The sequence below is a fragment of the Euprymna scolopes genome, chromosome 26, assembly GCF_053919585.1.
Source record: "Euprymna scolopes isolate OS-2025 chromosome 26, ASM5391958v1, whole genome shotgun sequence".
NCBI classification, from domain to species: domain Eukaryota; kingdom Metazoa; phylum Mollusca; class Cephalopoda; order Sepiida; family Sepiolidae; genus Euprymna; species Euprymna scolopes.
The window spans coordinates 98,245,693-98,260,046 of NC_136507.1; the positions used below are offsets into that span (position 1 = coordinate 98,245,693).

Sequence of the window (14,354 nt, forward strand, 5' to 3'; positions counted from 1 at the left end):
CTCGATTCATGCAGGATGGTTCAAAAGCAGTTTTAAGCATTCTATATGTTTCTGTGCCATTATTCTCACGTCCAGATTGCCTTTTTTAAAATTCACCAGCTGTGACAATCAGGCTTTAGTAGGGTGTATTTCAATTCCTGCTGTAGCTGTTCATTTGAACCTGAAATCATAAAAACATTGGGCAGTCACCTTATAAGATGTATAGAAATAACATACTGAATTTTTAAGAGTCTTCGACAATTTTAAATGCCTGTACAAAAAAAATGTATGGAAACTTATTTAGGCACCTCGTATTTTATGGAAAAAGAGATAAAATTATAGATAATTACTATTACCTATCCTGGGACGGGTATTCTTCTTTACGTCATGGGTAAAACTACTTGATTGATTTTTATTTTTTATTGTACAATATCTTCTTCTATCATAGGTATGTACAGAATACAATTTTCTCTTTACTTTTGTTTTTTTTTTTGTTGTTGTTTTTATTATAGGGATAATTTTGTACAAACACTAAAACAAAACAACCATAAAAAAAATTATTTCAAAACCACAAAACAACGTAAACACGATGACTAGCTTTTCAGATTTCGTTCGTTAAATAAATGACACCATAAAGGTTTAGACTTTACGACAATTCAGTCACTAAACTACATCGAATAATCGATTTAATCGATTTAAACACTTGACAATTTATTTAGGACAGAGTTTCCAAGTAATTTAATTTATCGACAATTAAGAACACACACACACACACACACACACACACACACACACACACACACACACACACACACACACACACACACACACACACAGATATTTTTTGGTCGTTAATTTTTCAGGAACTCAATTTTTAATCAGAGTCCATAGAATTATTATTATTATTATTATTATTATTATTATTATTATTATTATTATTGTTATTATTATTATTATTATTATTATTATTATTATTATTATTATTATTATTATTATTATTGTACTCACGAGGAATTTTCACACAAGCCATCATCAAAAGATTTCTCTCTTAATAACCTGTGGTGTTCTCTGGAATCTAGGTGACAACAAGTCTCCACAGATTTCCAGTAATTTCCACCTTTTCTGACAACCTCAAATGAATTTGCATTATCACAATAGTCGTTTACCATTAATTTCTCACTGGTAACAATATTTGGCCTTCACTGGAATTTCAGTAGCACTAAGCCTCCCCAAGTGTAGTTTCAGTTTTCTTGATTTCTTGTGGTGCTCTATTTTTTTTTTTATTTATTTTTTTTTTTTTTATTTCTTTTAATTTTTTTTTTTTTTTTTTAAATTTTTTTTAAATTTTTTTTAATTTTTTTAATTTTTTTTAATTTTTTTTAAATTTCTTTTTATTTTTACTTCTGTTGCAGTTTCAATATGACCGGTTAACGTTTATAGCTCTTGTATATCAGTCTCTGCATTCAAGAGTTTTCATTAATATTTCAGCATTTTTCATTATTGTCTGTATCTTCTCAGCTATTTCCCTGATTTCAATCTTTTCCATTTTTTTTTTCAAAGTTTTTTTCAGGATTGTTCCTAGTGTGGCACTATTTCTTAGTGCCACAGGTTCTAACACACTCTACAGCATGGCCGAGTGGTAATTTGGCCATGGGCGTAGAGACACAAAGAAATACATTCCCATAATTCCCTTTCTAGCTCTTTTTTTTCTGCACGGACCATCATAAGGTGAGCACGCATAATTCTGTCTCTCCGTAAACGAGGGGTGAGCAACCCCCTCCCTCAACACTAGTTAGGCTAGTTAGTTTAATTTTGAAGATATGTAAATTGTAAACGTTTTTGTAATATATATTGTATCCATGATGTAAAATAAAATAGTTATGTTTCATATATATTACAATTGTGTCGCGTGTCATTTTTTTGTGTCTACCATAAATGCCTTCATTGAAACAACGAAGCGGTTTGGAGGATGAAGAAAGAAAATTCCAGTCAGAACACCACCGGGGTGAAGAAATCATCTTAAGAGAAGGAGCCACACCCACATCCAACATCTCAGGTATGCTTTTCTTCTTATAGACCCTAATGACGGCCATCTTCATATCTTCATGAGACCACTCTAAGACATTCAGTATAACATGTGAAGCCAGTCACACCTCAGTGACCGGCTGATCCTGTTATACTAGTGCTCCTAATATTATTGGTGTTATCTTGACTTTCTTTACCTTTCATATCTGTTTGAGCTCTCTGGCCAGTTCTTTGTATTTGCATCGCTTCTTTATCTCCTTGACATTCACCCTGTGGTCTGCTGGAACTGCAAAGTCTATGATCTGGCAGGACTTTTCCTTCTTGTTAATTATTATGACATCCGATTTTCTTGCTTGGATGGGTTTATCTATTTGTACGTCCATGACCCATAGGATTTTGTTATTTCCATTTTCAAGTTTTGCTGCTTGTTTGTGCTTGTTCCATTTGTCTGGATGTTCAAGATGACTGCGTCTTGCATAATTCCCAATGTGTTGCCTTCCCCACTTGATCGTGTCTGTTTTTGTATTCCTTTTAGGCTAGTTTGCTGCATGTATTTATTATGTGGGTTATCATTTTGCCTCTTTGTTCACAGAGTCTGCATTTGCTGTTTTCTTGTGTTTTATTGAACTTGGATTAATATAGTTGATTCTAATCATGTTATCTTGTGCGGTTGTTATTATGGATTCAGTTTTTTTGTTTAGTAATTTTATCCTAGTTATGTCTTGTCCCTTCAGTTGTCAGTTCAAGTCTCCATGTTCTAATTGCATTTTCAATTAAATTGATAACCTGGTCCAGTATTTTATACACCATTAAGCACTCTGTTATTCATGAATATATATATATATATATATATATATATATATATATATATATATATATATATATATATATATATATATATAAAATGGAAATAATGAAATAAAAAAGATGCAATGTTTACCTGATATAAGCAATGGTAAACTTCAATCTAATAGTATTTATATTAGGTATTTTAATCCCAACCGAATAAAAAAGCTCAATACACAATAGAGAGTAGAGCTTATTATAAGAGAAAAAAAATTAAAACTGTAAGTAGAACTTTACAATCAAATTTATTGTTCAACTGAATACTCCAAAAAACAATTTACGAAATTGTAATTTAATTTTCTTTCTCTTATATATATATATATATATATATATATATATATATATATATATATATATATATATATATATATATATATATATATATATATATATATATATATAGTAAGTTATAAAATATATATGGCGATTAAGCTACACTGAATATTCCGCGTTTCATCCACTCTAGGCGTCCTAGAGTGGATGAAATGCGGAATATTCAGTGTAGCTTAATCGCCATATATATTTTATAACTTACTAACTAGCTCTACCTACGTATTGAGCACTTTTGAAGTAAATACTTAAAGTTTACGCATAAATTTATACTTTCGTATATTAATTTTATGTCAGTAAATTAAGTAGTTATATATATATATATATATATATATATATATATATATATATATATATATATATATATATATATATAGCATTATGATTAATAGTTTTAATTCTTATCTACTTAAATGAGCATTTTATCGTCTTCAGCATGGAAGATGGTTATTTTGCTGACTTGAATCCAGACTCAAGTTACATTTCAGTCTACTGATGCAGCCAACTCAACATCTATGCGAAAGTAGAGAATTCTTTTTATGGGAATCGCCTCAGACAAGACATGAAGCCATTTGATTAAAAAGCTAAAAAAAAATACTTCAAGGTAAAAAACTAGCCAATAGTAACTCAGAAACAGCAATTCTCCCCCTTTGTCAGAAACATTGCTTATGGAATTTGAGGACTAAAGGACAAAATAAGTGAGACGAGAGTTATGAAGCTGACAAAAGTAAACTTATCGTTTATTAAATTCGATTAATTATGAATTAAAGTCTATTTATGTCTTTACAAGCGAACATATATGGTAGGCTGTCACAACAGTGTTTAACAATCCAAGTGGATGGAACATGGTGTCAAAGGTGACTTTATAGCTGGATTCCAATCTGCCGACCAGAAGTAATTGTCACTTCCTGCACTGATGATTGCGAAAGCATGAAACATGAAACACGTGAAAGCCTGTAAGTATGAATTAATAATAATAAATAGTTATAATTATAAGATTTTTTAAGAGTATTTAAGTCATGCAATGTTCACAACTTCTGCTCATTTGAACACTCTTTACTGTTTACTGTTGTGTCCGCATTTAGCATTTATAGATGTTAAATTTCTCTTAATTTTGTGACAATTGATGCTGGTCTGGAGGCAACGTTTTAGCAAATGAAGTCAAAGGTGACTATGTAGCTGTGTCCGAATTTCCCAATCAGTAGTAATTGTCACTTCCTGCACTGATGATTGTAAAAACATGAAACACTCGTGTCCGTAAGTATAAAAATAATTATTAACATAATATATATATATATATATATATATATATATATATATATATAAACAGACTCTTTGTTTTATCACATCTCTTCAGTGTGGCGAAACATGCAAGTGTTTCAGACAGAAATTGAAAATTTTTATCAACAGTTCAAGCATCTATCCATTGAAATTTTACTATTTATACAAACAATATCAGCAGCCAGAGAGTGCTCTATTCGTTTTTTATGAAGAACTGTGCATTATCACCAATGACAAATGGCGATCTTACTTCTCAAACCATGAAAGAGTGGGGAACAAGCAGATTGTTGCACTGTATCGCAGTTCAGCTTCAGTGGCTAGATCTTTTTTTCAACAGACTGATGCATAATGCGGTACTTGTACACTTTAATCAAGGCATTAAAAAATGAAAATATCGAAAAAGGTTATATTGTACGTATTCGTTATGGACTGAAAATATCCGAAAAAAAATTTCATTTAATTTGATCGAGTAGTTTTTTTTTTACAGCAGAAAAACACGTTTTTATGAGAGCGCGTTGAAGTCAGCCATTATGAAATTTGTTGAACACGCCATGGGGAGATAACTCCAGTTAAAGCGCCGACACTACCTCCCCATCTTTATTACTAGCTTTTCTTCCTAAAAATGGAGCCTTTTGCTCGGTATCATACCAAATTGTTTTTTTTTTTGTTTTTTTTTGCTGTAAAATAAAAACTACTTGGTGAAATTAAGTGAAATTTTTTTTTTCGAAGAACTTTGTTCTATAAAGAATACGTACAAAATAACCTTTTTTTTTTTTTCGATATTTTCATTTTTAATGTCTTGATTACACTGTACAAGTACCCATAATGCGTTTAAAATGGATTCTCACTGATATATGTACAGTAGAACACCCGGATACGGTGACCTAGGATACGTTTTTTTTTTCGGGTTACGATGTGGAATACGTTGTTTTCGGACCCCGGTTTACCGTATTTGCCCCACCTTACGGTGTTATTTATAATGTTATTTGATTATATACATGTGTATTATATACTGTACTGCATTTTGTTGCTAATTTTTAATGGCGTAATTCGGGGTTCTAGTGTATCTACCAAACTAGTTTGAACACATAAAGCTTGTTAAATTCTCGTTAATAAATTAACCATTGTTTAATTCTATGTTGTTATCGGTTATTGTTTTATCATTATAGTTAATTATGTACAGTAAATAAAAATTAGCTTGTTTTATGTTGTTTGAACAAGTTTACGTACGTACGGATGGCTGTAAAGATTCATTTTAACTTTAAACGTACGTACGGATGGCTGTAATAATAATAATTTATTTTGAATAACTGACCTAATCACATCTAGTGGGTACCCGTTTTTGGATAAAGTAACAATTACGGATCCTATAAAGTATAGATGTGATTAGGTCAGTTATTCAAAAGAAATTGGCTGAATTCTCTCGAATTAAAGAGAATATAGTAGCCAAATGTCCAATTTATCTTCGTTTGCCTTGGTTGGGTACAGTAAGTGAGAAATTTGTCAAAGAAATAAGTTCAGCAGTTCATGGATGTTATTTTGCTGCCAATGTACGTGTTATGTTCTCTACGAGAACTTTATTACCATCTTCTCGAAAAGACGTTCTACCCCTCCCCCACCATAATAGTAACGTTATTTACAATTTTGAATGTGCTTGCGGTGCCAACTACTTGGGTCGAATGACATTAAGATTAGATGGAAGAATCCAACAACATGTACCCAGTAAAATTAGGAATGGAACCTACCGGGCAACGGACGTTGTTACTAACACATACTGATCCTCAATTACTGATCATTTACTTAAAAACCCGTCTTGTGCAACGGACTTTAGCACGGACTCTTTTTCTATTCTTAGTCGTGCTAATTCACTATATCACCTTAAGATCTTGGAGACTATTCACGTTCGACTTAGAAAACCTTCACTTTGCAAGCAAAGGGAATGCCTCCTGGGTTTGAACGTGATTAATCTCTAGGGTATTCGACCATAACGCTGTTTTATTTTAATCGTTTTCCCACTTCCTTTTTTTTTTCTCTCCCCGTAAATTGAATAAGACGCAATGTTAATTGCTTTTTCATTTTTTGTTTTAAAAATTCCCTCGATACAGCTTTGAGAAGTGAGGGTCGAAACCGGTCAGCTGGCTCCCCATTTCTCTTTTTTTCCTCTCCTGTTCCCCCCTCCCCTTTTTTTGGAGAGAAGATTAAAGGAATACATATATACAAATTTACTTTTAATCATGAATCATAAAAGTCTTTCCTTCCTAATTGCAATATTTAAATTTTATATCCCTAAAAACATTATGAAATATATATAAATATATATAAATATATATATATAAATATATATATATATATATATATATATATATATATATATATATATATATATATATATATATATATATATATATATATACAAGATAGGTTCATAGAGATATTGTATAGTGGTAGATGTAAGAAGTTTCCTACTTTCTTTACAGCAGACTTGACAGTATCTTCTATGTACTTATTTGAATTTTTCTTTTTACTTGGCGGTCACCGCTTATTATTCTTGTATAAGAGTTAATGCGTAATCAGGTAGATGGTGAGACAACACCGTTATGATCAGTAATTGCGGAAATTGGTTAGCTTTTGATTATTTAAGAAGACGGCTCGGCAAGAACTTGTTTATATTAGACTTGAAAACGACCATGTCATAGTCAGCTGCAAAGCAGCCCCATGGTATTGTGTTCCACAGACGGATACTTCTAGGAAAGAAACTTTGCTCATGGAATTTACGTTTGGTTTTAAGCACAGATAGAAAGCGAGGGAAATTGTTGGCTGTTGTTGTAGCCAGACGAGTATTTGTGGCGAATTTTTTTTACAGAAAATGGGGAGGAGGTATAGCTTTAACATGTTGTCTTGTGTTGGAGCAAAAGTTATTCTTGTTATGTTGAACTCTGGATTCGATTTGATTTAAAAATAAATTTTGATAATCTAATCAGGTATTATCATTAATGTCACTTATTTCAGAATCAAATTTATGCGTTGTTTGTTCAACTCCGACCGTTTATAGATACGATGTCTTCTTCACCTTGACTGAAATCCATCGTATCACTTAAAGACTCCTTCACGAACGATAGAAACTGTTTTTCTTTTTTCTTTTAAATTTTTTATTTTATTTTTTATTTATTTATCAGAGGTGAAAGTCGAAACAATTGTGTAAGCTTTAAATTATGCCATCTGAAAGGATCAAGTCAGCCTGGTCATAAAATTGGTCAAAGTTTTTATTTTTATTTTATTTATCTGTTTTTTAAGATTTGTAATTACGCAGAAAGAAAAAAATGTTTAAAATGTTTAGATTATGTTACATCATCCAAGTCAAGGTTTAACACGTGACCACTGTTTTCTCTTTTTTAAATTAATAAAATAATTATTTTATCGAGATAAGAATTGAGATAATGAAACCTGTTTTTGCCCCCCCCACACAAAGACATACATTTATCTTCCACTTTATAAGAAACAACAATAAATTTTTAAGTGCGTGTAAGCATGTATATATATATATATATATATATATATATATATATATATATATATATATATATATATATATATATATATATAATTGCAATAAGTTTACCAAGGTAATCAAAATGGTAAACTTAAAATATATTATAAATATTAAAGAGTTAATATTTACAAGTAAAATAATCTCAACCAGATGTAAAAGCTCAATAAAACCGAAAAGGAAATAGAGCTTATAATATGAACAAATGATTAATAAAACATGTTAAAAAAACATCTTGAAAAAGAGCTAAAAACATATTTAATTTTAAAAAGGAAGCACAAGATAAAACAACAAGATAAAACAACAAGATAAAACAAGATAAAATTAAATGTTTTTAACTCTTTTTCAAGATGTTTTTTTAACATGTTTATTAATCATTTGTTAATATATATATATATATATATATATATATATATATATATATATATATATATATAGTAAGCTATAAAAATATATATGGCAATTATGCTACACAGAATATTTCGCATATAAGCCTGAGGATTTCTTACGAGAATGAAACGCGGAATATTCTGTGTAGCTTAATTGCCATATATATTTTTATAATTTACTACCTAGCTCTACCTATGTATTGAGCACTGTTGAAGTAAATACATTTTCGTATATTAATTTATGTGATTAAATGAAGTAGTCATATATATATATATATATATATATATATATATATATATATATATATATTAAGCCCCCTTTTTTGGATTGAGCACTGCCGTAAACGCACTTTACGCATTTCACCCGCTGCTTATTTGCTGTCTGTTTATGTGTGTGTGTGTGTGTGTGTGTGTGTGTGTGTGTGTGTGTGTGTGTGTGTGAGTGTGTATAAAGGGAGAGAGAGAGAGAGAGAGAGAGAGAGAGAGAGAGAGAGAGAGAGAGAGAGAGAGAGAATTTTGAGATGGTAAAGAGAGTGCGAGATGGTAAAGAGAGTCTTAAAATTCTAGAAACTATATATATTAATACTCTGAGACCTTCTCTTTGCAAACAAAAAGAGAATCTCTTAGGGCTTAATCTAGTTTCTATTTAATAATTAATTCACCCCCCCCCTTTTTTATATACATATATTCCCTCCTACTTTTTCATCTCCGATTCATTGTCCCCCCTTTTCTTTTTAAAACGTAATTAAGCTCGATTTTAGATCTGTTGAGCGAGCTTCGAAACCGGTCAGCTGACGCAGTGACGCATTCATTTTTATTTTTTAATTTCACAATCTAAAATAAAGAATGTTTTCGAACAAGTTTAAATAATAAAATTTTGTACCCCGCAATATATATATATATATATATATATATATATATATAGTGATGGGACGATTCAAATATTTTTCTGGGTTCTGATACAATTACCGATTCCGATTCGTTTCTTTACAAATCTTTCAATATGTAACCATAAAGTTGCTATATTTTGCCGGTCACCGTAAAAACATTAAATGTGCATATATTTTCTTAAACGTAAAAACATACTTGTGAGGCAGGGGAGGCGCCGGAGGCGGGTATCTATCGATTTTAGTTTTACTGGTAGTTTAAAATCAATAAATATTTATCATTTTATCATTACTACCAGCAGTGTTAAATTTGTTTCAAACAAAATCAAATAAAGAGACAATTAAAAGAATCGTTTTGGTATCGGAAAATAAGCAAAAAAATTTTTCTGGTTCCGATTGTCAAAAGAGCACTTTGAACTAATTACTGCAATTACCCCAGACCTGGTGCAATTACCCCAAAGTACGATATATATATATATATATATATATATATATATATATATATATTTTTATAAAGTAATAGGGTTCGTGTGTTTCTGTCTGTGTGTACAGCTCTCCATCATCAACGAAATATAAAGGAGGTAAGAGGGTAGATCTCTCCTGGTAGAGAAACATTAGAACCCATTTTAGGATGTTTCTGTTATAGGAGACATAAGAATATTTGCCTAATTTCTTTATATACTAGTCTACAAACCACCCCCATATCGAATGACTTATGCTCATTTGCATATCACATTATATTAAATCTCTTTAACTAATTACCTCGACCTTATTACATATTGGAAATATTCTAATCATTTCAACTGTACTATTTACAAAATCTATTTAACATTTAATTATTTAATATATTTTCATTTAATTTTATATTCGATTTATTTCATTTTACGTATATTATCAAAAACAATTCATTGGCGAGGAAAGCTTTATGTTTTGGGATTGTATTGAAAATGTAATGGAAATTTCAATTTCGTTCCGTTTTAATCTTTTATATTTTACTTGCCAATATTATTGAAAGAATACAATTCAACTATCGTAATTTTATATAGATAAACAAAAGCAAATATTTTAAAATAAAACTTTATTAAAAAAGAAATAATTTCATTTTTAAATGAAAAAAACTCAATTTAGTAAAATAATTGTATTAAACACCCCCAGCCTTGTCAGCAAACCTGTAAACCTATAAAAGTTAACATTTCGAATGTAAACAGTGATTTTTCGATTTTGTTAGCGCTTGGCGCAATTAAACACAATTAAAACGGAACTAACTTTATTTCCATTCTATTTTTTAAACAACCCCCAAAACATAACGCTCTCTTCCAGTTATAGCCAATTTTTTTTTAATTAAATAAAACAGGTCAAAATAAACAGATAAGCGCATTTTCTTTTACATTTTTCTTACAACCATTGTCATTTAACCAACTGCAGGATACCGTTACTTTTGTGGGGTTGTTTTGAAAATGGCACGGAGATTATAATTTCGTTCCAATTTAATCTTTCTGGTCGAGCCTATTTCGAAAGCCTGTCTTATCATAGATTTGAACTACAAATAATTTATTACATTTTGATTATTACTATCTTAAGACTTAAAGCTTATATTTATTTCATTTTTCTATTTATATATTGAATTAGTTATTTCCAGTCTTATTTAAACTTAGTGCTTTCTTTAAACCGGATGAACCTTTTATAAAAATATGAGTTTAGCGTAAAGAACACGAACAAGGTTTTATTCAACTGAATTTCTTCCAGTTTACTAACAAAATATATAAATTTAAAAGAGATATAAATAATAAAATAAAAAGGTTATGTAATTTAAAAGAAATACACGTACTCACTAAAGCAGAACTTTTTTTACACATTTTTTCTTTAAAACCATAACAATGAGACTAACAATTACCTAGATCTTAGTAATTATTTGTTTGTATAGAACTGTTTTAATTGTACTGTTTACTTAGTTAACCTAAGTTGGTATTACATTTATTTTACATTTACTTTTTTGTTTTAATTATTACTTTTAGACTGTGACGTTTACACCCGGAAGTAATGAGTCACACGTAGGTCGCTTTTATTCATTCCTTTTGGTCAAGATCAAAGTGTAGTATCTGTTCTTCAGATGCTGCACTTAAGATAATTTGTACCAGTCAATGGAGGGGAAACCCTCTATACTGGGACAATTATTATTTTTGGTAACCAGAGTGCCCCCTTTTTGCCTACTTTTAGGGGAGCTGGTTTTTACCTCACATTAAAAACGGCCTTGTGCCTAATTTGCTCAGTGGGGGAGCAAATAAATACCATCTGTTCTTCAGATGCTGCACTTCATTTTCTTGTTCTCTTTCGTTGGAGGAGAAATCCTTCACGACTGAGACAATTTTTATTTTTGTACCTTTTCTCCACGTTAAAAAACGACCCTGGTGTCTAACTCTGTCCCGTGGGGAGGCATAGTAAATAGGTACAATATAATTGTTTATAATTGTACTATTCAGAAATATTATTTATAGTTCGTCCATTTCAGTTAGTATACATTTCCTTTACGCTTAATTAATTTACAATCATTAATATCGTTAAACAATTCCGTTTAAAACCGAAATTATGCCACCCAAACGAAGTAGAAACGAAAGTGAGGAAGAAAGAATGGAAAGATTGGAAATTAATAGACTAAGAATTGCTGCAATTCGCTCCAATGAAAACAATTCCGATAGAGAAAGACGTCTAGAACTTAACAGGATACGTCAAAGAGAAAGGAGAGCAAGACTGTCAGATTTGGAAAGAGAAACCCAACGTGAAGCTGACAGAACTAGACATGCTGTAAGGCGGTTAAATTCATCACAAGATGAAATTCAAGAAAGGCAAAGATATGCACTGGAAAGAGAAGCAATATTACGATCGAATGAATTATATGAGGTAAGTAGATGTACACAAGGTCAGTTGAGAGTGGCTCAACGACATCAGAATGAATCGGAAACCCAACGAAGCTTTCGCCTATACCAAGGGCAACAACGAGAGGCTGCATGGAGAGAGAGTATGACTTTGCCGCAGCAATTGACAGAAAACGAGGCAGCTAGACAACGAATGACTGCTTTGAGACACCATGAAATAGAACACTGCAATAGAAAAGGATTGCTCTACAACAAAAATGACTCTCTCACTACAGCTGATATAGGAAATATGGACAAAGTATGTCAACATTGCTCAGCTGTAAAATTTAAAGGAGAAACCCCTGGTTGTTGTTGTTCTTCTGGCAAAGTTGTGCTTGATAGCTTTCCACCACTGCCTCAGTTGCTTCAAGATTTGCTCTCCGGCAATGGTCCCATCTCTAAAGATTTTCTGCAAAATCTACGCAGTTATAACAATTGTTTTGCAATGACATCATTTGGTCACAAAATTGCGGCAGTACATGGGTGGAATCCTTCTTTTAGAATTCGAGGCCAGGTTTGCCACCAGATTGGGAGTCTTTTACCACCTGAAGATGAAACAGCAAAGTTTATTCAAGTCTACTTCTTGGATAGTCTGGAAGAGGAACTACATAATCGGGGACGTGACAGTAGACTCAATAGAGACATTCTCCAAAGTCTGACTGAATTTTTACATGAGAACAACAGCTTCATTTGTCAGCTGAAAACAACAAAGGAGAGGATTGAAGAAGAACACTTGGTAGAACATAAAGTTGTCATAAGGGAAGACCGAAGGCCGCAAGAAGAGCATCCACGGCGATTCAATGCTCCAACAACAACGTATGAGATTGGAATATTAATGGAGAATGAACCAACAGCTAACCGGGATATTGTCTTGCGTTTTAGAAATGATACATTAAAATGGATCTCCGAACTACATCCCCTCTACGATACTTTAATGTACCCGTTAATGTACCCCTATGGTTCTCCATCTTACAACATCTACATGAAGGCATCCAATGGGCGAAAAGTTACCCAACAGCAATTTTATTCGTACCATTTAATGACTCGGCCTGGAAACTATTTTCTCTGGTACCGAAGGCTATTTCAACAATGGCTGGTGGATGTGTACTGCAAGATTGAAACAGAACGTTTACAGTTCCTGAGGCGTGAGCAACAGACCCTGAGAGCTGACAATTATAGCAACTTGAGAGATTCAATTCTTAGGGAGGATGGGAATCCAGAACAGTTTGGTCAACGAGTTGTTCTTCCGGCAACTTATACAGGAGGCCCTCGATACATGTTTGAGCGTCAAAGTGATGCCATGGCATATGTTCGGCGAATGGGCCGAGCCGACCTCTTCATCACGTTCACAACAAATCCAAAGTGGACAGAAATTACAGAAAATTGTCTTCAAGGGCAAGACCCTCAGGATCGTCCAGATATTGTTGCCAGGGTTTTCAGGCAGAAGCTAAAAAAGTTACTTGAATTTATTAAAAAGGGAGGATTTGGCAGGTTGAGGGCTTTCCTGTACAGTATTGAATATCAAAAAAGAGGATTGCCACATGCACACACCCTCACCTGGCAGGCCCCAGAGGACAAACTTCTACCAGAAAAAATGGATCTCTGCATATCTGCAGAGATCCCTGACAAAGAGGAAGATCCTGATCTTCATGCTAAAGTGATGGCACATATGGTGCATGGACCTTGTGGACCATTTAATCCAAATTGTCCATGTACGATTGACAACAAATGTTCCAAAAAATACCCAAAAGAATTTCTTCAGTGTACCGAGCAAGGCCAAGACTCTTACCCCAAGTACAGGCGAAGAAAACCAGAAGATGGAGGCCAGACTAGTACAATAAGGATGAAGAGAAATGGTCGGTGTGTTAATCAAGAAATAACAAACCAGCGGATTGTTCCGTACAACAAGGTCCTCCTTCAGCAGTTCAACGCTCACATTAACGTAGAAATTTGCAGCTCGATCCAAAGCATCAAATATGTCCTCAAATACGTGAATAAAGGATGTGATCAAGCAGTGTTTGAACTACAAAGAACTGATGGAGCAGCTAACCAACAAGGCCAAGTACAAAGTCACATTGTGGATAAGATCCAGCAGTTCCAGAATGCAAGGTATGTCTGCAGTTCAGAGGCGGCCTGGAGGATATTGGAACATCCCATC

General features: G+C 32.3%; 1 long non-coding RNA gene across 1 annotated transcript in view; it reads left to right on the forward strand.

Annotated features, from left to right (window-relative positions):
* The window catches only part of LOC145247877 (uncharacterized), a 47,013-nt gene that overhangs the window by 10,443 nt on the left and 22,216 nt on the right, over window positions 1–14,354 (forward strand). Inside the window, exon 2 of the long non-coding RNA XR_013863294.1 lies at window positions 3,971–4,136. This is a non-coding gene — a long non-coding RNA (uncharacterized LOC145247877). The remainder of the gene's footprint in view (window positions 1–3,970; window positions 4,137–14,354) is intronic.